Below are 21,662 nucleotides of genomic sequence, written 5' to 3' on the forward strand. Positions count from 1 at the left end.
TTGAAGGCTTGAGCAAGTCGTGATAAGCCAGCTGTTACTCTTGATCATAATGTAGCAGGACAAGCCGCAGACAAAACCCCTCAGACATCAAGTTAAAGAAGGAAGGGCTTTATTCAGCCGGGAGCTTCAGCAAGACTCATGTCTCCAAAATCCGAGCTCCCCAAGTGAGCAATTCCTGTCCCTTTTAAGGGCTTACAACTCTAACGGGGTCCATGTCAGAGGGTCGTGAGAGGGTTGTGATGAATTGATCAAGCAGCGGGTACGTGACTCGGGGGGTGCTGCATGCACCGGTAATCAGAATGGAACAGAACAGGACAGGGATTTTCACAGTGCTTTTCCATACAGTGTCTGGAATCTATAGATAATATAATCGGTTAGGTCAGGGGTTGATCTTTAACCAGGCTCATGGTGCGGCGCAGGGCTGCCAGCCTATGGATTTCATTTCTGCCTTTTAGTTTTTACTTCTTCTTTCTTTGGAGGCAGAAACTGGGCATACGACAATATGAGGGGTAGTCTCCTCCCTTATTCCCCTGCTTTGAGAACCTCACTCATTAGTGGGAGTTCTCACTTTCATCCTCACAACCCATGTCTTCTTACAAGACAGATCAATAGTGATTCATATAGTATACTTGTGCTGAAGTACTTTGATGTACTAAGGTAGTAACAAAACTTTTTATTACTTGAAGGAGCAAAGGCAGCACACAGGGAAGCAACAAGCAGGTTCCTATTACTATTATAATTTTTATTATAGGAGTTTTAAATCCTCCTAGTTCTGGAAACCATTTTCCAAACATGGACCTAGTATTAAACCTATGCCACACTTGCACAGGCACATGTGCCAGCTTTGTTATATCTCTAACTACATCTTTAACTACTTACCCTTGGTCATCTATGTGCAGACAGCAATTGGTCAGGTTAAACTTTCCACAGACCTGTCTTTCAGCTGCTAGTATAAGTAGTCTATGGCTAGTCTATTTTTATAGATAGCATTTCTCATCTGGGTTTCTTGCCAGGCTAAAACAGTTAAAGCTCTGCCAGTTTTATCAATGATTATTTCTAAGACAGCTTGTAACCGTATGATTCGGTTGAGCATATAAATGGGGGGTTGGTATCTTTATGAATCTTCTTGTGCCCAAGTGGCAGGCCCATAGTACTTTATGATTCTTTCAGGGGGCCACTCATCATCTTTCCAGTCTCCTATAGCTATGCCTCTCTTTTCTCAGGAAGCATAGACAGGGAATCCTAGGAGCTCGCCTGTTTTTATGGGCAGTAGGAAAAAGGATGGTTTAATGGTGCCAATAACACAACTACCTGCCTATTGGTCAGGTAACTTGGCATAGGCTCTATGCCCACATATCCAGTGGGGGCTGGATGGGACTCCAGGTGGGTCCACACGGTTTGTAACTTTGGAAATTTACTAAAGGATTTTTCTCGGTGTGGTTTGAACTCCACCAGGTGGCTGTTTTTGTAGTACTATTATACAGATTTTGCCCAAGGCAGCTGAGTCTTCCTACAGGAAGGGTGAAGTCCTTCCCCACTCTTGCTATACAGTATTGTCTAATGATTGAGGCTTTTAGGACCCAGAAGTGATCAGGGTGATTCTTTTGAGCCAGGAATTCATCAGGAACTGGGTCTATAGGTACTAATTCTCGGGCTTCCCATGGCCATTGATCTCCCATTACTGCTCCTCCACATACATAACATGAAGTGACACTGAGAGACTGGGCTACGTGCTTGGCTAATTGCAAAAACAAATTTCTTGTTTTTCCTGGAATTTCTGGTACTGTCACATTCAGTTCATCATAGAAGTTTTGAAATACTGGTTTAGGAGAGCATTTATAAACTTCTCCTCAAACCACGATATTTACTCAAGGATTCAGTCCAGCCCCATCAATTCCTAGGATTTCACACTCCTCTTCTTTCTAGTGATGATCAAGGGGGTTGGTTATTACTAGTTCTAATGGGTTACACGGACCACTGGTACAGGAAGGGCCACTTTTTCCTTTTTGAAGGTGGACAGGATCCTTTCCATTTTTTATCCAAGTAGCCTAAATGACACAAGACCAGTATCTACATTCATTTTCACACAGTCCTAATTCATGACAAATATACTTATTTTCTGCCATATAGCCTCTTCCCTCATTAAGAGAACCACATCCTATTCCTAACTTATTACTATTAATGACAGCATAGGCATCAAATTTCAAGGTGACTTGTTTGGGCACCCCTTCTTCTGTTTTGGCTAATGCTTTACTCATATCATTTATGAGCCCCCACTAGTCCTCAGTCCTTAATCTTATTTCAAAAACTGTGGTCATAGGAGGCTCAGATGGGTCATAACACACATCAGGTTGGTCATTTCCTGGGCTACATACTTTGTATAGAATAGCATTATACAAACAAGTTCTTTTTAGAGTGCCGGTACACTTATAATAACCATAAAATAATAGGACTGTAGTAACATTTTGTCCTACCTCAGTGACTTGATGTATACACTGGGAAGAGTCCTCAGTCTGAGGAAGGTCAGTTGAAGTCTTTACTGTATAAGTTCAAATTTTAAGGAAAATGAGTCCTGCGATGTGTTTTCTCATGCTTCAGCCGTGCGTGGACCAGTCAGCTTCTGGGTGTGACTGGAGCAGAGCTTGTCTTCTTCTTCAGAGTCACTTTGCAGGGGTTGGGGAAGCTGCTCCCATCCACATACAGCTCACAGTCTACTGATGTTCAAGGATGGTCTCGGAGGTTGGCCCACTAGAATAAACTGAGTCCAATACCTCTACACAGTTATGTTTAAGTGGTCTCTCTGATACTGGGAGCAAGGTGGCAGGGTTTAGGGTGTTGCAAACTTCAATGGTTATATGGGGATTTTCACATAGCAAGCTTTGGTACTTGGTTAATCTAGCATTTGTTAGCCAATGATGTACTTTGGTATTCATCAAAGTTACCACAGCATGGAGGGGCTTGATATTCAGGTTTTGTACAAGAGTTAGTTTATCTGTTTCTTGTGCAGATAAGGGCTATTGCTGCCAGGGCCCTTAGACATGGGGGCCAGCCTTTGGAAACCCCGTCTAGTTGTTTTGAGAGATAGGCCACTGGCCTTGGCCAGGGCCCCACAGTCTGGGTTAAAACTCCAACTGCCATTTTTTTTCTTTCTGACACATAGACTGTAAAGGGTTTTGTCAGGTCAGGTAACTGCAGGGCTGGGGCCGACATTAGTTTTTCTTTTAACTCATGAAAACTCATTGCTGTTGGTTGTAATAAATGTAGTTTATCCAATCTACATTTTTATTAACTGTCACCCACCAAAATATTGGCTCAAATCCTGCAGCTATTTGATTTCAAGCTTTAAATTGATCTGGAATTCCCCGTGGGACTCCAATTGTGTCTAAATAGACGTGAGAGTCAAAAGACCCATAAGGGACTTCTCTCATTTTATGATGTCTTATTTTCTCTCCCTCTGGTTGATGAAATGCCAGGGTGAAAGGGATGGCCAATTGGACTAAAGCACAAGTGACACTCCAGTTATTCAGCAGAGTGCCCAGTAAAGGTCCACCACAATACCACCACATATCCACTCAGGGATGAACAAGGGCTGACTGATTGATAAGCTCTTGAAAATTCTTAAGCTCGCTGCATCCTTTCAGGTCTCCAAGGAATGCTAAGTTTCATCCCTGTCATGAGATACAAAGCAAACTTAGCGTTGGGAGACAGAAGCTGGATGGCCCTTGGGGGCTGACACACAGGGTGCCAGACTTTGGGATATAGCAGAGAGAGCTTGGCATGACTTATTACTCCAGGCTGTAGGTCCTGGAAAAGAACTACCATGCAGCCTACGCCTGGTCGACTGGAGGACCACCTTTGTGGAAAAGGGACAATCTGGGCCTCTGGCTTGCCATGTGCACAAGCATAACAATTGCTTTTGTTTAAAGTGCGGACAGAATATTTGATCCATTCCAACCAGGCATTTGCATCTTGATATCCTGTCTTAATTGCCAAAGTTTGTTTTAAGTCTTTAACTTCTATGATCCTCTAATAAAATGAATGCATTATTTTAGGAAATTACAAAAACTGGTTGGGGCAGTCCATCCTTGCTCTTTAGTGGTCCACAGAACATTGGACCAACTACGGCATAAAACCTCTACATTGAGGGGCAAGACACCTGGTTGTCACTGGGGTCTTTATCGAAATCTCCCTGGATTAAATGGTCCCAATTTACTAATGCCCAGTCTGAGGAGAGTCAGGAGGGACAGAGGTACTTTTCTAAAGTAGAAAGCTGTCTTTGACTTGGTAAGTCCCCAGAGGGTATAACAAGGCAAGCATTAAATGCAATAGTTTGAAGCAAAATTGACTTGGTTATGTTAATAACTAGTCAGGAATAGAGCGAGGAAAGAAGAAAGAGTAATAGAATAGATGAAGGAGTTAAACTTTTCTTAGCTTTAGTTTGGTAGGGTTTTCCCCTAGGACTGTGGCCTACAACTCTGCAGGGGGTGGCGCTTTGACTCCAGTGTGATAAGTCCATCACTTTTTCGCTGTACAAACAGCAGTCTTGGTGGTTAGCAGCACAAGGTAGGGTCCTTCCGAGGCTGGCTCAAGTTTTCCTTTTTTCCACCCTTTGATGAGAAGGTAATCTTCAGGCTGGTGCTGGTTTACTGGAAATTCTAGGGGTGGTACCTGCGCTAAAAGACTTTTAGTTTTGAGGGAAAGGAAAGTGGAAGATAAACCAAGTATATAATTTCTAAGAAATTGACCTTTTGTTTTAAATGTGGGGACATCACAGTGGACTTAAAAGTCCTTGGTGCCTTCTCACTGAGAAATTTCCTTTAGCACCTATTTTTATTAGTTTTTAGACCAAAGAAAGCCAAACATCATTTTATATTTAACAATGCTTCCTGTATGATTTTTACACCAGATAAGCTAAATTTCACCTTTATATTAGTGTATTATTAATGTTAAACTTAGTTTTAATAAAACTTTGTAGACATATGTATGCAATTTTTAATGTCGGATCATAAGGTAAGATTTTTATAGACTCTTTTTAACCTTTTACAATCTTTGTTAAAGAGCAGGTTAGTGCTTTAAGAGAAATCCATTGTGTTTTTACTTTAATGCCCAGTTCACAGAAAAACTGAATGATACCCTTTAACTTTAGCTAATATGTTTACACAAAGAATTTTATTTACAATTAATATTTTAAAACTTGCTTAAATCTTCAAAACAATTTTTTTTTTTTTTTTTGAGACGGAGTCTCACTCTGTCACCCAGGCTGGAGTGCAGTGGCACAATCTCGGCTCACTGCAAGCTCTGCCTCCCGGGTTCACGCCATTCTCCTGCCTCAGCCTCCCGAGTAGCTGGGACTACAGGCGCCCGCCACCATGCCCGGCTAATTTTTTCTATTTTTAGTAGAGACAGGGTTTCACCGTGTTAGCCAGGATGGTCTCGATCTCCTGACCTCATGATCCACCCACCTCGGCCTCCCAAAGTGCTGGGATTACAGGTGTGAGCCACTGTGCCCAGCCAAAACAATTTTTTTTAACCTTTTAATGTAAAAATTTACATTCTTATGCCTCCTTATAATCCTTTTACTAAAGGTATATTTTACTTTCCTTATATACCTTGCACATAAACTGATTCTTCAGTAGTTTTACATTCAGGAGGCCTAATTACTTTTAAATTATACATTTCTTGCATAAATTCCTTTTTTTTTAACTTTTTTTCTCTTTCACGACTTTCACAGACAATTCTTCGACATGCCTCAATTTTCTGACTTATTACAAACATTTCTTTCTTTAAACAACCCGTTAATTCATTTCAGGACAAGAATTTACCATATAACATTCTTTTTACATAAATTCTGCCCCCATCCTTTTTTCTCTTTTTTTTTTTTTTTTGAAGATGATAACCATTTTTTTCCAAAGCAAACTTCCTTTATGTCTGTGGACTAGACTGTCTAAGGCCACAAGATTAGAAGTTACTATAATACATGTTACACTGTTAACTTTTAGCAAACTTTATTTTTGTTGAAAAACTTGTAAGTTTGGGATTTCAATTATCTTTTGCTATTAATAAGACCTTGTTTAGTCTAAATTAACTTAGAATTGGTATAGATAGCTTTTTTTTTTCCCTTCAATTACCCAGTAGGAACCATCTATTGTCCTGTCCTGAAGGGAGTTCCTCCTAGGTCCGGTTGGACCTTTCTATGATAATTAAGATTCAGATCCCCTGTTAGGAAACCTGCTGGGTTAAGGGAATTTTCAGTAGTTAATGTTAAATCATCTTTTTTTTTTTTTTTTTTTTTTTTTTTTTACTAAGGATACTACTGAACTGATGGGGTGTGCTCACAACGAAGTTTCCTCTAAAAGTTATTTTTCTACTTTCTTCTGTTAGCAAAGCAGTTGCCACAACAGATGGAATGCATTTGGGCCATCTGTGGGTTACTGGGTTAAGGACTTTTGATTGGAAGGCTACAGGTTGTCAGTGGCCTCAGTGCTTTCAGGCTATGCCCTTGTTTACACTTACAACAAGGTGGTATTGGAGTGTTGTAGGGTCAATTACCAATTATAGGTTTTAAATTTAAATTTACCCTGGCTTTTAAAGGAATCAGGTACACTGTTGTTTTTTGTTTTGTTTTGTTTTCTTAACTACTTGTATGTTTCTCTTTTTCTCTCTTTCTTTCTCTTTGACTTTGTCTCTCTCCTTTCCTTTTGCCTCTGTCTCTTCTTCTCTCTCTGCCTCTCTCTCTCTCTCTCTCCCTCCTTGACTCTGCTTTGTCTCTCTGTCTCTTCCTCTCTCTCTTTGCCTCTTTTCTTCTCTGTCTCTTTTCTCGCTCTCTCTCTGCTGGTCTTTCCTTGCCTCTGCCAGCTGCTTATGCTGCTGTTCTCTCAACCACTGTGCAGGGCCAGGGAATTTAAAACCAGCTGTAAACAAGTGTCTATGTATGGGAACTGGTCTGGGTGCCCTGGCTTACGAGTTACCTTGTGCCATACCTTTGAAGCAAGTGACCTGTCAAGGCTTCTTTCTGATGGCCAACCCATGTCTAATGCTGGCCAGTCTATTTCACACAAAGTTCTAAGTTTTCCTGGTGTCAGAGTAACACCATAGTCTCCCTTAAATCCTTACTTGAAATTTTTCATCATAGTTCCTGGTGGGGTGGGCTTACTTTGTGCCTGACCCATGCTTCCTTGAGACAAAACACCACACTCACACCACAAGCACACTACAAAACAAAGAACGGGTAAAAAGGGCACACGCACACTTTTACAGTTTGCACCAAACCAGAATCAAAATCAAAATCAGAATATCAAGAAATCCGAGCCAGGTCAAAACCAAAACCCAAGTATCCAGCAGTCAAAGTCAAGTCAAAAACAAAAATCAAAGTGCCAGTACAGGTGCGCCGTGAGTGATCAGGCCACACTTCCACTGAAATGGAGTGGGCAAGTTCCAAAGACCAGTCTCACCAAGTTTCAGATGTCCAGACTCCAAGTGCCAGTTCCTTCCCAGTGTTCAGCCACTGCATAGATCCTCCACCGGGGCCTGCCAGGCACTGCTCTGGCAAGGCATTCCACCGGGGCAATTGCATACCCGGGAGTCCTCTCAGGATTCCTGTTGCTCAAGCTGGCCGGAGTCCCCCACAGGGATGCTCCACAGGGCAGGCCTAAGCTGCCTAAGGGGCTGCCTCGACCGTCTGTTAATCACCTCCCTTCCTAGTCAGGGAACCAAGAAATGTAGTAGGACAAGCCCGGACAAAACCCTTCAGACACTAAGTTAAAGAAGGAAGGGCTTTATTTGGCCGGCAGCTTCGGCAAGACTCATGTCTCCAAAAACCGAGCTCCCCGAGTGAGCAATTCCTGTCCCTTTTAAGGGCTTACAACTCTAAGGGGGTTCGTGTGAGAGGGTCATGATCTATTGAGCAAGCACAGGGTATGTGACTGGGGTCTGCATGCACCAGTAACCAGAATGGAACAGAACAGGACAGGGATTTCCACAGTGCTTTTCCATACAGTGTCTGGAATCTATAGATAACATAACTGATTAGGTCAGGGGTCAATCTTTAACTACTAGGCCCAGGGTGTGGCACTGGGCTGTCTACCTGTGGATTTCATTTCTGCCTTTTAGCTTTTACTTCTTCTTTCTTTGGAGGCAGAAATTGGGCATAAGACAATATGAGGGGTAGTCTCCACCCTTAATAAGCTATTTTGTTTTATTCAGAATTTTATCTTCCAAGAGCAAATATTTCCTGGAGAGCAAGTACCTGATCTATTTTTGCTTGCTTTTGGTATTTCACTTGGGACAGGAAAGAATGTCCAGTTCCAGTATTGTTTATCACAAGGACAGGAAAGTATGTTGGTTTGAATTCTCAGCCATCAGGAAGACTTATTTCTAAAGTTCTAAAATTCACCCTCAAATTTTTAGTATATATTTTCTCTTCTTTGTCTACCACCCACTTTTCCTCAGCTTTGTTGTTTAAGTAGTCGATAACCTCATTTCCCATCTTACTCACTAAATAGGCTTCAGGTTCAGATTTGATCAGCAGGGGATCTTATTATCTTCCTCTTTCCAGTGCCATTATCTACCACGAAATTAGTTGACTAGCTAATTTTAAGAGTCTAATTGTTGGAATGGACTATGACGGTGAATTATTCCCAGGGTAAAGTGTTTCCTTTTCACTGTATTCATCAGTTCCCCTCAAGACACACCCTTGTTTTCTTTTTTTAAAGGACTGGTCCTTTGGCTAATTTCCTGCACTGTTTAATGTGTATTGGCTGCTCCAATTCTATTCACTTCCAGACTTGCCTGCCAGTATCTTTATTCTGTGTTTATGATTCTGTTCTTGCTTGGGACCCTATGTATTTTGGTCTAGGGGAAAACTTCTAGGCACATTTGCTTCCCTATCTTTTCAGGAGTCCATGGACTCATTGGTTGAGGCTATTGACTTGTTGACTATGAAAAGTCTCCTCTAAGATTCAACAACGGTAACACCTGAAAGAGGAGTAACAGCCAACTATATTTATTTTTCATATAGGTGACATCTAGAGAAAGAAGAGGTAAACACGAAAGACACTACTTTTAAAAATAGAATGTTAGAACTGCTCTTAAAATTCAAGGTCCTAATTTTTGAGTTGAAAAACGGTTGAAACAATGATGTGATGAAATCTACTCAAGTTCTCTGAGATGGTGAACACAAGGCCAGGTTAGAATCCAGATCTCAACTCATATCTCTCAGTTCAAAAGTGGCAAAAACTACTCAGTAGCAAACAAAAATACTGACATGTAACCTTTCCCCCTTGCATTGTCTGTGGACCCTCTCTTAGAAAACTTTGTTTTACAAGAAAGAGAAGGTTTAGTTCTTATAGGTTCAATTTAGTGCCATCAAGGACCCTAGTGGGGTCCTAAAAAGGCATCTATTAGTGATCTCCATTAAGCTTTAGAGATATATAAAACTCTTAAAACCGTAGGCAAAATTGTGTATATAGGTGTATGAGAGCATTTTCTGGTGTAAAAGAACATAACTATTGGGAAATTCTCAAAGCATAAAGATCCACTGTACCGGAACTTCACTTTGTGAAAGCTTACTTCATCACTTTCCAGCTATGTGAACCTGAGCAAATTAACTTAACCTCCTCTTTTCTGAGTTTGCTCCTCTGTAAATACAGATGTGGCAGACACTGTGATTTGTCTGTTCAACATTTATGCTCCCTTTTTCCTTTTTACTGAGCTCTATTTTTTTCTGGGTAGCAGTGTGCTTGGTTACAATATGTACCTTTCTACAGATCCTTGCAACTAGGCTTGGGGATATGACCAAATTCTGGCCAATGAGATGTTAGTTGAAGTCACTGGGTTGGGCTTTTAGAAAAGTTACTATTTTTCTCATTAAATAGAAGTAGAGTGAGGGGAGCAAATTTAGTAGGCATAAGTGTTTGGCCAACTCACCATTTTCCTCTTTCTAGCTGGAACACAGATGCAATTGCTATTTTGTAAACATTAGAATGAAAGCCATGTGCTAAGAATGACTGAATCAGTGTTAGAGAAGATGTGGTTCTTGATACCTCCCCTGAGCCATTACAAAAGTCCTAGACTGCCCGCCTCCTGATTTATGACATTGTGAGAAAAAAAAAAAAAAAAACGAACACTGTACTAGATTTTTATTACTTGTAGCCAAATACAGGATTTGGTAATATTGCCTGCCTTATATGGCTGTTTGATTTAATCCATGTAAAATCACTTAAAATAGTAACATTCGGTCTGGCACATTTTAAAAAGTCTTTAATAAGGGTTAGCTATCATTACTACTACTATTACTACTTTGATTATTACCATGACTATTACTACTCCTTCTAACACTAATATTATTACTATAGTGTAGCTTGGAGCATATGAGCCTAGAGGATGAGTATAACAGGAAAAAAAAAACTGGAAAAATTAGTGTAGATCAATACTGGGAAGGGTTTTAGATGTCAGAAACTATTGAGTCTGAGTCCCTGGTACCAGCTTGTCAATCTGATCTGTCTTCAGAGAGGCCTAGAAGACCAACAAGTAGAATTTCTAGCAGACCATTAGCTTTAGAAACACAATGCTTCACGGTAAAGAATGGTCTTAACGCCACAAAATGTCAAGGTGAGATGGAAAAGCTTAATCTGGGACAAAGCATTGTAGTCAAAAGGACATTGGCTTACTAAAGAGCCTTCTAGTCTCACTTTCTCTTCCTGCCTTACTACGGACTTGTATTAATGTCATCTGTAACTAGGGTTGCCACAGAATTTATCATTAATACCAGGGTATGCTGGGGTCTCTGGGGTAACCTGGGATGTATGGTCAGCCTACCCATAGCCCATGCAGACTCATAAAGCCTTCTTAAGAGACATGTGTGGAGTATAAATTAGTACAATTTATTCAGGGCACCCCTGGCCATATGTATTAAAAGCATTAAAAATGCTCATACCATTAACCCAACTGGTAATGCCACTTATAGGCCTTTCTCTTAGATGAGATGTGTCTAGGTATTCATGTAAAAGAATGTTTATCCCAATGTTATTTTTAAGAGTGAAAAACTGAAATTCATGTAAATGTCAAACAATAGTAAATTTGTTAAATATATTATAGTAAAAGCATATGATAGAATATTATACAGCATGTAAGTTCATGTTTTGAGGACTATCTAATGATGTGAAAAAAATAATAAAATATAAAGTGATAAAATATCCAAACATGTATATATTATGTTATTTTGAAACAAAAAACCTGCATGCATATGTTCATTGCAGCACTATTCACAATAACAAAGACATGGAATCAACTCAAATGCCCATTAATGATAGACTGGATAAAGAAAATGTACTACATTACACACCATGGAATACTATGCACCCATAAAAAAGGGATGAGACCATGTGCTTTGTAGGGACATGGATGAAGCCGGAAGCCATTATTCTCAGCAAACTAATGCAGGGACAGAAAATCAAATACCACATGTTCTCACTTACAAGTGGGAGCTGCACAGTGAGAACACATGGACACAGAGAGGGGAACAACACTTACTGGGGCCTGTCAGCGGGGATGAGGAGAGCATTAGGGAAAAGAGCTAATGCACGCTGGGCTTGATACCTGAGTGATGGGTTGATAGGTGCCACAAACCACCATGGCACACATTCACCTATGTAACAAACCTGCACATCCTGCACATGTACCCCAGAACTTAAAAAAAAAAAACTAAAAAAAGGAAGAAGAAAATTGTATGTGATACATGCATGGCCAACATCACACTGAGGAGTGAAAAGTTGAAAGCAATCAGCCTAAGAACTGGAACAAGACAAAGATGCCCATTTTCACTAGTCCTGCTCAACATAGTACTGGAAATCCTAGCCAGAACAATCACACAAGAGAAAGAAATAAAAGGCATCCAAACTGGAAAAGAGGAAGTCAAATTATTTCTATTTGCTGACAATATGATCTTGTATCTTAAAAAGCCCTAAAGACTCTTCCGAAAGACTCCCAGATTTGATAAATGAATTCAGTAAAGTTTCGAGATCCAAAATCAACGTACAAAAATCAGTAGCTTTTCTATAAGCTAATAACGATCAAGCTGAGAAACAAATCAAAAACTCAACTCCTTTTACAGTAGCTAAAAATAAAATGAAATAAAATATCTAGGAATACATTTAACCAAGTAGGTGAAAGATCTGTATAAGCAAAACTATGGCCAGGTGCAGTGGCTCATGAGTGCAATCCCAGCACTTTGGGAGGCCAAGGCAGGTGGATCACTTGAGCTCAGGAGTTCAGAACCCACCCTAGGCAACAGGTGAAACCCTGTCTCTAAAAAAAATACAAAAATTAGCTACACATGGTGGCACTCGCCTGTAATTCCAGGTACTCAGGAGGCTGAAGTGGGAGGATCATTTGAGCCTGGAAGTTCGAGGTGGCATTGGGCCAAGATTGTGCCACTGCACTCTAGCCTAGGCGACAGAGTGAGAGGCTGTCTCAAAACAAAAACAAAAACAAAAACAAAACAAAAAACTACGAAACACTGATGAAAGAAATTGTAGAAAACACAAATAAATGGTAAAAACATCCCATGCTCATGAATCAGAAGAATAAATATTGTTAAAATGATCATACTGCCCAAAGTAATCACAGATTCAATGCAATTCCTATTAAAATGCCAATATCATTTTTCACAGAGTTAGAAAAAACAAGCCTAAAACTTATATGGAACCAAAAGTGAACTCAAATAACAAAGCTATTTTAAGAAAAAGAACAAAGCTAGAGGCATCACATTATCTGACTTCAAATTATACAAGCCTTAATAACCAAAACAGCATGGAACTGGTACATAAACACACAAACAGACCAATGAAACTGAATAGAGAACTCAGAAATAAAGCCATATACCTACGGCTAACTAATCTCCAACAAAGTCAACAAAAACATACACTGGGGAAAGGACACCCCATTTAATAAATGGTGCTGGGAAAATTGTATGATCTCATGCAGAAGAATGAAACTGGACCTATATCTCTCACCATATACAAAAAATTAACTCAAGATGGATTAAAGACTTAAATGTACGACCTGAAACTGTAAAAATTCTAGAAGAAAACATAGGAAAAATTCTTCTAGACCTTGGCCTCAGCAAGGAATTCATGACTAAGACCCCAAAAACAAATTCAATGAAAACAAAAATAAATAAATGTGACTTAATTAAACTAGAAACCTTCTGTACAACAAAAGATATATAATCAACAGAGTGAACAGACAATTTACAGAATGGGAGAAAATAATTGTAAACTATGCATCTGACAAAGGACTAATGTCCAGATTCCACAAGAAACTCAAAAAACACAAGAAGAAGAAACCAACCCCATTAAAAAGAAGGCAAAGTCATGAACAAATATTTTTCAAAAGAAGACATAAAAATGGCCCAGATGTATATGAAAAAAATGTTCAACATCACTAATCATTAAGTAAATGCAAATTAAAATCACAATGAGATACCACCAGTCAGAATGGCTATTACTACACAGTCAAAACAATAAGATGTTGACAAGGATGTGGGGAAAAGGGAATGCTTATACACTGTTGGTGAGAGCATAAATTAGTACAACCCCTATGGAAAAACAGTGTACAGATTTCTCAAAGAACTAAAAATAGAAGTGCCATTCTACCCAGCAATCACACTAGGTATCTACCTCAAAGAAAAGAAACTATTATATTTTAAAAAGATATCTGCATTCATATATTTATCACAGCACTATTCACAATAGCAAAGATATGGAATCAATCTTAGTGTCCACCATCAGATATTGAATAAAGAAAATGAAGATGTATATATATAATATATACACATATATAATGTATTTTCACCTTTAAAATATATACACATTATATATATAATGTGTATATATTATATATAATGTATATGTATATAATATACATATATTATATATTATATATACATATATATGGTGCTGGGAAAATTGTATGGTCTCATGCATGTATATATAATTATATATACATATAATATATAATAATATTCTTACAAAATATTATTCAGCCATAAAAAATAATGAAATCATGTCTTTTGCAGCAATATGAATGGAACTGGAGGCCATTATCCTTAGTGAAATGACTCAGAAACAGAAAGTCAAATAAAGACTGCGTGCCCTCACTTATGGCTGGGAGCTACTAATGTGTACACATAGACACAGAGAGTGGAACAGACACTGGAGATGCGGAAAGCTGGGTGAGGGACGAATTACCTAATGGGTACAAGATCCACTATTCAAGTGATGAGTACCCTAAAAATCAAGACTTCACCACTATGCAATATATCCATATAACAAAATTGCACTTGCACCCCCTCAATCTATAAAAATAAAAATTTAAAGTTTTTAAATGAAGCAATTTTTATGTATCTATACATACAATATAAAAAAATATGTAAAGAAACAAAAATGTTTATAATTGTTATCTCTTCTTTGGCTAGTGCCTTGTAGAAACTTTATACTCTTGATATTTTCCAAGTTTTCACAACAAAAATGTAATTTAAATTAGCAAAAAATGCAAAACAAAATTCATCAGTCAAAATTCAGTTCAGAAAACTGATTCAATTCTACATTCCAAATATGAAGGGTTATAATCTAGCGAATGGGCCTTGCACATCTGTTGGAAGGGCTGGGGGAACAACAATAGGAGCTATCCCAAAAATCTCAGCCTGCAGCTCCAAAGCCCAGTGCTTTCCAAGAGCTCACTACAAATCACAGAGCCTTCAAGAAACACCTACTGCTCCACAGGGAGGAAAGGGAGTAGGAAAGAAACAAAGGGCTTGGAAAGACATAGCTACGCTGGAGGGGATCCAAGAAGAACTTCGAAGTAAGTGATTCTCAAGAAGCTGCCCCAGCTCCGGTGTGGTTGGTTCCGAAGAGCAGCCCTGCTAGTTCTGCCATTTCTTGGCCTGCAGTCTGCCTGCATGTACCCACAGTTGCACCTGGAGAACAGTGTCTTCTCGTTTGCCTTTCAACCCTTAAGAGAAGGGGATTGTAGGACACGTACTTCCTGGCTTCTCATCTGCGATGTGGTGAAGATCATGTGGCAGTAATGCCATATAGACAACAGACAATGCCAAAAATCAAACAAACAAAAACAAAACAAACAAACAAAAAACTATGAAACAAAACAACAGCCGAACAACTTTAAAGGTGAAAATACTATGAGGTTTCTACTTACCTAGAATTTCTCATTTGGGGCACCAGAGTCTTGGTTAATAGAAAGGTATCATCCAGCCAGTCCAACTATCCATTATAAAATGATATTTAAAGCATTCTTTGTATTGTTTGGTTCTATTTTGTTTTTACCTCCAAGGATTATGAATATTACAAAGAATTTGTATAGCATGGCACAGTTCCAAGTCTGATCCAAGAACTCTCTGGGCAAGTCACTATTTATACTGGGGATGTTTTTTTAAAACACACCCCCTAAAAAGTACTTTCTCTCACTGGTAAGCTAAATCCTTTGTCTGCAGCCTTCCATTACTACCATAAAGAAGGGAAGGGTGAATACCACAGCATAGGGAAAAGAAGGCTAGGATATAGGAACATTTCAATCTGACAGGAAGCAGAGAGCCTGTGGCTGGCAGAATAATCCACCCCCCCCCCCCCCACCACTCCTGCCTAGATATATACACATTCTAGTGCCAGGAATTTGTGAATACGTTACCTTACACAGCAGAAAGGATTTTGCTAATGTGATTAAGAACCTTCAGACAGGTGGGCCAAATGAAATCACAAGGGTTTTTAAGAGTGGAGAGGGAAACAGAATCAGGGAGAGGTGATTACTCATGAAGGATGGAGGACTGCAGTTTAAGAAGGGCTCAACCCTCTGCAGGTAGCTTTGAAAATGGAGAAAGGGGGCCATGAACTAAGAAATACCAGCAGCCTAAAGAAGCTGGAAAAGGCAAGGAAAGGAATTTTTCCCCTAGAGCTTCCTTTAGAAGCCTTAATTTTAGCCCACTGAGATTCGTGTCAGACTTCTGACCTCCAGCATATAAAATAATACATGTCTATTGTTTTTGCACCACTAAATTTGTGGTAATTACAGTGGTAATAGAAAGCTAATCCAGAGCCCTTCTGGTTCTGAACAGGAGAAGCTCTGACACAGACAGCAAGAGCAAGGGGCAGGCAAGAGGTGAGATGTCTTCTCAAGTCAATACTCAACTAAAGGGGCGGAGGAGAGCAAGAGGCTCAGAAACACGGAGTCTTGTCTCCTCGTGCTCCCTAGAGGATGTACCCACTTTCTGCACACACAGACACCACACCAAGAACCGTGAGGAGAAACAGCCCAAGAGAACTTTATGTTGATTGCTACTTATTTTATATATGCAGTGATTTATAATTTAAACCAGATGACAGCTCGGCACGGTGGCTCATGCCTGTAATCCCAGCACTTTGGGAGGCCAACGCGGGCAGACCACTTGAGGTCAGGAGTTTTTGAGACCAGTCTGGCCAACATTGCGAAACCATGTCTCTACTAAAAACACAGAAATTAGCTAGGCATGGTGGCACATTCCTATAATCCCGGCTATTTGGGAAGCTGAGGCACGAGAATCGCTTGAGCCAGGCAGAGGTTGCAGTGAGCTGAGATCATGCCACTGCACTCCAGCCTGGGCGACAGAGCAAGACTGCATCTCACAAAAATAATAATAATAATCAATTAATTAATAAACCAGATGAGAATGTTGCCTTTTTTTTTTTTTTTTTTTTTTTTTTTTTTTTTTTTTGAGACAGAGTCTCACTCTGCGCCCAGGCTGGAGTGCAGCAGCACAATCTCGGCTCACTGCAAGCTCGGCCTCCCGGGTTCCCGCCATTCTCCTGCCTCAGCCGGACTACAGGCGCCCGCCACCGCGCCGGGCTAATTTTTGTATTTTTAGTAGAGACGGTGTTTCACAGTGTTAGCCAGGATGGTCTCGATCTCCTGACCTTGTGATCCACCCGCCTCGGCCTCCCAAAGTGCAGGGATTACAGGCGTGAAGAATGTTGCCTTTGAATGGCGATTTTTTTCTTGCCTCAGTAAGAACAAAGGCTCAGATCAAGATAAAATAAACGAACATAAAGGCATTTTTGCATTACACATACATTCGCAAATTCAATAGACTAAAAAGAATACACATTATTTTATTTCATTCTCTACTTCTCCCTCTCCCTCCATGGAACTGGTGATAATCTTGGTGAGACTAAGGAAACGGCCCCTGAATACTTTTATGTGTACTGTGTTGTTTTCCTCATGCTCCAGGATTTTTATCACTATTAAGAATCATAATCACTAGTTTTGTCACTTGTTCAAAATACTGTCTAAGCCCTGGGTCAAGACTTACTGATATCCATGAAAGGTCTTGCTTGTCCCTAAAGCATACTGTAGATGGCTGGCTATTTGGTCAGTGGAAAGATCTGTGTGATGTTGTCTTGCTCTGTCCTCCTGTATAGCATGTTTCACTTCGAAAGTCTTTCAGGTGACCACGTTCCTTCTGGGGTAGGACTATTCTTTGCTTCTGTGGCCCTACAGTAACATCATCACCACAACATGGACATTTTAACCCCATTTTGGAGACAAAAGTCATTTCCTGCTTAGAATTTGGGCAGAAAACGGATTTGCTTTTGTAGGCACGGTCATGGCACCATGGACTTTCCACTGACCACCTGTTCTGGACTGTACTGGCAGACTCCAATTCTATACGAATTTTACTAGACTTCACATAGGGAAAAGACAGAAGTGGCAAAACAAGAGATGCCCTACCAGAAACTCTTTAAGAAGCCTGGAGCACAAAGCTCACTACAAAACTATTATATGAGCTTGTTACATAAGCAACCATAAATGGAATTTGCTTTGTCTTTGGCCTGGTTGAGGTAGGAGCACAATGTAGGACAAAAGGGAGGAACAGGAGGTGCCACCAGAGAATCAAGGACAGGAAGTGGCAAATAACACATGTGAAAAAGGGTTCAGGACTCACTGCAGTGACCTGGGGTCAGAGGAGCCTTCAAGGCATCAACATCCAACAGAAATGACAAACAAGAGCAAGATACTTTTGTTGCTGCTGTCCGACTTGTTCTCCCAGAGCTCAGGGCCTCCTTTCTCCCTCTTCCCTGAGTAAATGGCAAGAAGGGAAGGGTTTAATTTGGGGTAAAACAAAATTTTTAGATCTCTTTAGATAAGGGAAGTGGTAAGACTTGAGTGATTTGCCAAGTTCACACAGCTACTCATTTTTAGAGCCAGTTTTCAAAGCCAGATCAGTTCAATTCCAAGGCCCCAACTCTTTTTACCCTATCATGCGGCACTTAACTTGGGGAAGTAATCAGGCTAGGGAAGTAGGGTGGTTTTGTCCCAGTTCTAGGTGAAGGCTGGAGCCCTCTCTTTTGTTTGCAGCTGCTACCTGTTTATGTTTCCTCAAGACACGTATAAGCTGAGCTTTATTTGACTGCCATCTAGTGGTCATTTAATTTTCTTTTCCTTTTTTCTTTTTTTTTGAAAGACAGGGCCTCTTTTTGTTGCCCAGGCTGGAGTGCTGTGGCGCAATCTGCAGCCTTAACCTCCTGGGCTCAAGTGATCCTCCCTCCTCAGCTTCCCGAGTAGCTGAGACTACAGATGCATGCCAACACACCCAGTTAGTTTTTGTTTTTGTTTTGTTTTTAGTGGAAACGAGGTCTCCCTATGTTGCCCAGACTGGTCTCTAAGCTCAAGCAATCCTCCCAGCTCAGCCTCCCAAAGTACTGAGATTTCAGGTATGAGCCACCGTGCCCAACCCATTTAATTTCTTTATGGAAGCTAAGTAGGTTGTTTCCTGTGTTTTTGTTGAAAGCCCATGAAAACCATTTAAGTTTGCAAAGATGTACACTAAGAAATGAGGAATGTTTCCCAAAACTTGTGTGACCATATCACAGGCAAATCTAAAAACTATGAGATCACTGAAAATAGACTTTACATTTAGTCTCTTATTGATGGAAAACTTTGATAGACTTAATATAAAGGATTACAAAGAGTGAAAGAAGTAAGACTAGACTAGAAGAAATTCAGAGTCCCCATGCAGGCTCCCTCTTTCCTATGTATTATCTATGTAGAGAGGCAATAAAGCTTATGAGCAAAAGCACAGGCTTCAAAACTCAGTTTCTCGGGCTGAGTTCAACTTCAGCCCTTATTAAATGCTCAGTGGCCTTGGCCAAGTTGCTTAACCTTCCTTAGCCTCTTTCCTCATCTATAGAGTATAATACCTCCTAGCACATAGGATTGTTGAGATGATTAGATAGGATATACAGGTAAATTAGTGATTCCTTGAAATAGCACTTGGTACATGGCAAACACAATATAAATATTAGCTATGAGTGTTTGATGCGATGCCTACTTTTAAAGGTAAGTTTACTATAAAATGTAGAGTAAACTGACCATCTAAAGTCTAGTATATAAAATTTGTTAAATACATTTTAAGAGCCTAATGCAGTCCCTGGAAGAATGTCTATTTTATAGCAATCGGCATGATAGTGCTTAGTTTTGAGGAGATATTATACTTGAATACTTGAGGAAGGAAGAAAAGGTAGGAGACGGTAAAGACAAGGGGTAGAGAGAATACCTCCCTTTTGTCACTTATTCACCTACTAAACATTTACTGATTGTCTACTACATGCTAAAGACCATACTAGGTCATTTTACGTCAGTGGTTCTCAAAGTGTGGTCCACAAGGTCAAAACTACTTTCATGATAATACGAAGATGCTAGCTGCTTTTCTCATTGTGTTGAGATTTGCACTAGTGTAAACGCAGTGGACTAGAACTGCTAGACACACAAGACAGTGGTACCATTTTGTTACTGTGTTCTTCACCACCATACCCAGTACGGGAAACCCCTTCCTTTTATCAAAGTGAACATTTTCTTGTAATTTCATATAATGCATTAAGATTGATAAACTTCCTGATATGAAATCTTTCCCTGAGATTGGTTTATGATGATCAGGTTTAAAGCTATACTGGATTCATAAAATAAATTGGGTGAATTCATAAAATAAATTGGGTGTAGAAAATTCATAAAATTTTCTACAGTTTGAGTATCTTAAAGACCAAATAAAACACAGCCATCATCTGGCCTTGCTGCTTTTCTCAGTGGTACAGCCTTAAATACGTTTCAAATTTACTTATGGTGTGTTTAGTCAATTAAAAATTTCAACTTCTTTTTGAGTCAATATTCTTCTTTAAAGTTCCATAACTTAACAGATGTCTTGGTGTTACATGTCTTGGTGTTACATATTGTGTCATTTTGTTCCTCCTGGGACATAAAGGATTTTAATCAAGCTTTTCTTCTGGACCTTTTTTTTCTGTTACATAAAACACAGGTATCCATAAAGATACTTGTGTCTGATTACTCACCTTTCCATGGTGTCAGTTATTTGCTGAATAGCACAGGAAGGAGGAAGAGCTATAAATTATGTTATCCAAAATATTCTCTCATTACATCTGTCTTCCCTAAGAGCATGTCTCCCTGCCCTTGGTTTTCAGCCTTCAAATTATTAGTGCTTACAGTTAGTGGGGCTTCTCTTTCAGTTTCACATTTTCCAGCTATTCTTCTGCAGAGGATTTGAGCCTACAATGATCAGATGGGCCTTTTAAAGAAATCTGCATCTGGCACAAAGACTGGGAAAGTTTGTATCAGATTTCAGGTTGCTCCCTCCAAAGCATTTGGAAGGTATTTTTACTATTAAAAATTGTGGCTTCCTTATTTCATCTGAAAAACAATGTTTTTATCTTAAATCTGCTTTTTAATCTATTAACGTCAAATCTTTTTCATTGTATTTACTGTTTTTAGTGAGTTTCAAGGGAGGAAAAGACAGTGAAAAATGTCACCACTCTGTCACTTCATTTGCATTCTGTTCAGTTAATGTTCAGGAATATCTCTAAAAATCCACTCTACCATGAAATGTTTAACATGTGATTTTATTAAAGAATTGTTACTCGCTGGGCATGGTAGCTAATGCCTGTAATCCAAGCACTCTGGGAGGCTGAGGGGGGCGGCGCAGATTGCCTGAACTCAGGAGTTCAAGACCAGCCTGGGCAACATGGTGAAACCCAGTCTCAAGAAAAAAAAAAATTAGGTGGGCATGGTGGCATGCACCTGTAGTCCCAGCTACTCAAAAGGCTGATGCAGGAGGATTGCTTGAGCCCAGGAGGCAGAGGTTGTAGTGAGCCGAGACTGCAACACTGCACTCTAGCCAGGGTAACAGAGCGAGACCCTGACTCAAAAAAAAAAAAAAAAAAAAAAAAGTTTGTCAACGCACTTAAAATGTAGTTTTACTTTCAATAACTTTATTCACATACTTTTAAAGGGAACTGAAATGGCAGTAAAAAACACTTGGAACCTGATAGGAAAAATACCATCCAATAGTTGCAAAATAGCCACACCTGAGGATGACAGAAAAAAATTATTGGCTCTATGCAAAAAATACTGGTATCTATTTGTGAATTTATTTTCCTTACATAGAACAGCAGATTCACAAAAATGGTGTTAGCGGTAAAATAAATGCAATAACAGGATTCAGAAAAAAATTTTCATCACCCAGACCCAGTCTCTCTTGCATCTTGAGAATAGAGCCTAATAAATCCAAGTGAGTTAAACTGCTACCTGCTTTTATTTCCTAGAACTGA

Source organism: Macaca fascicularis, chromosome 4 (genome assembly GCF_037993035.2).
Source record: "Macaca fascicularis isolate 582-1 chromosome 4, T2T-MFA8v1.1".
Lineage (NCBI taxonomy): Eukaryota > Metazoa > Chordata > Mammalia > Primates > Cercopithecidae > Macaca > Macaca fascicularis.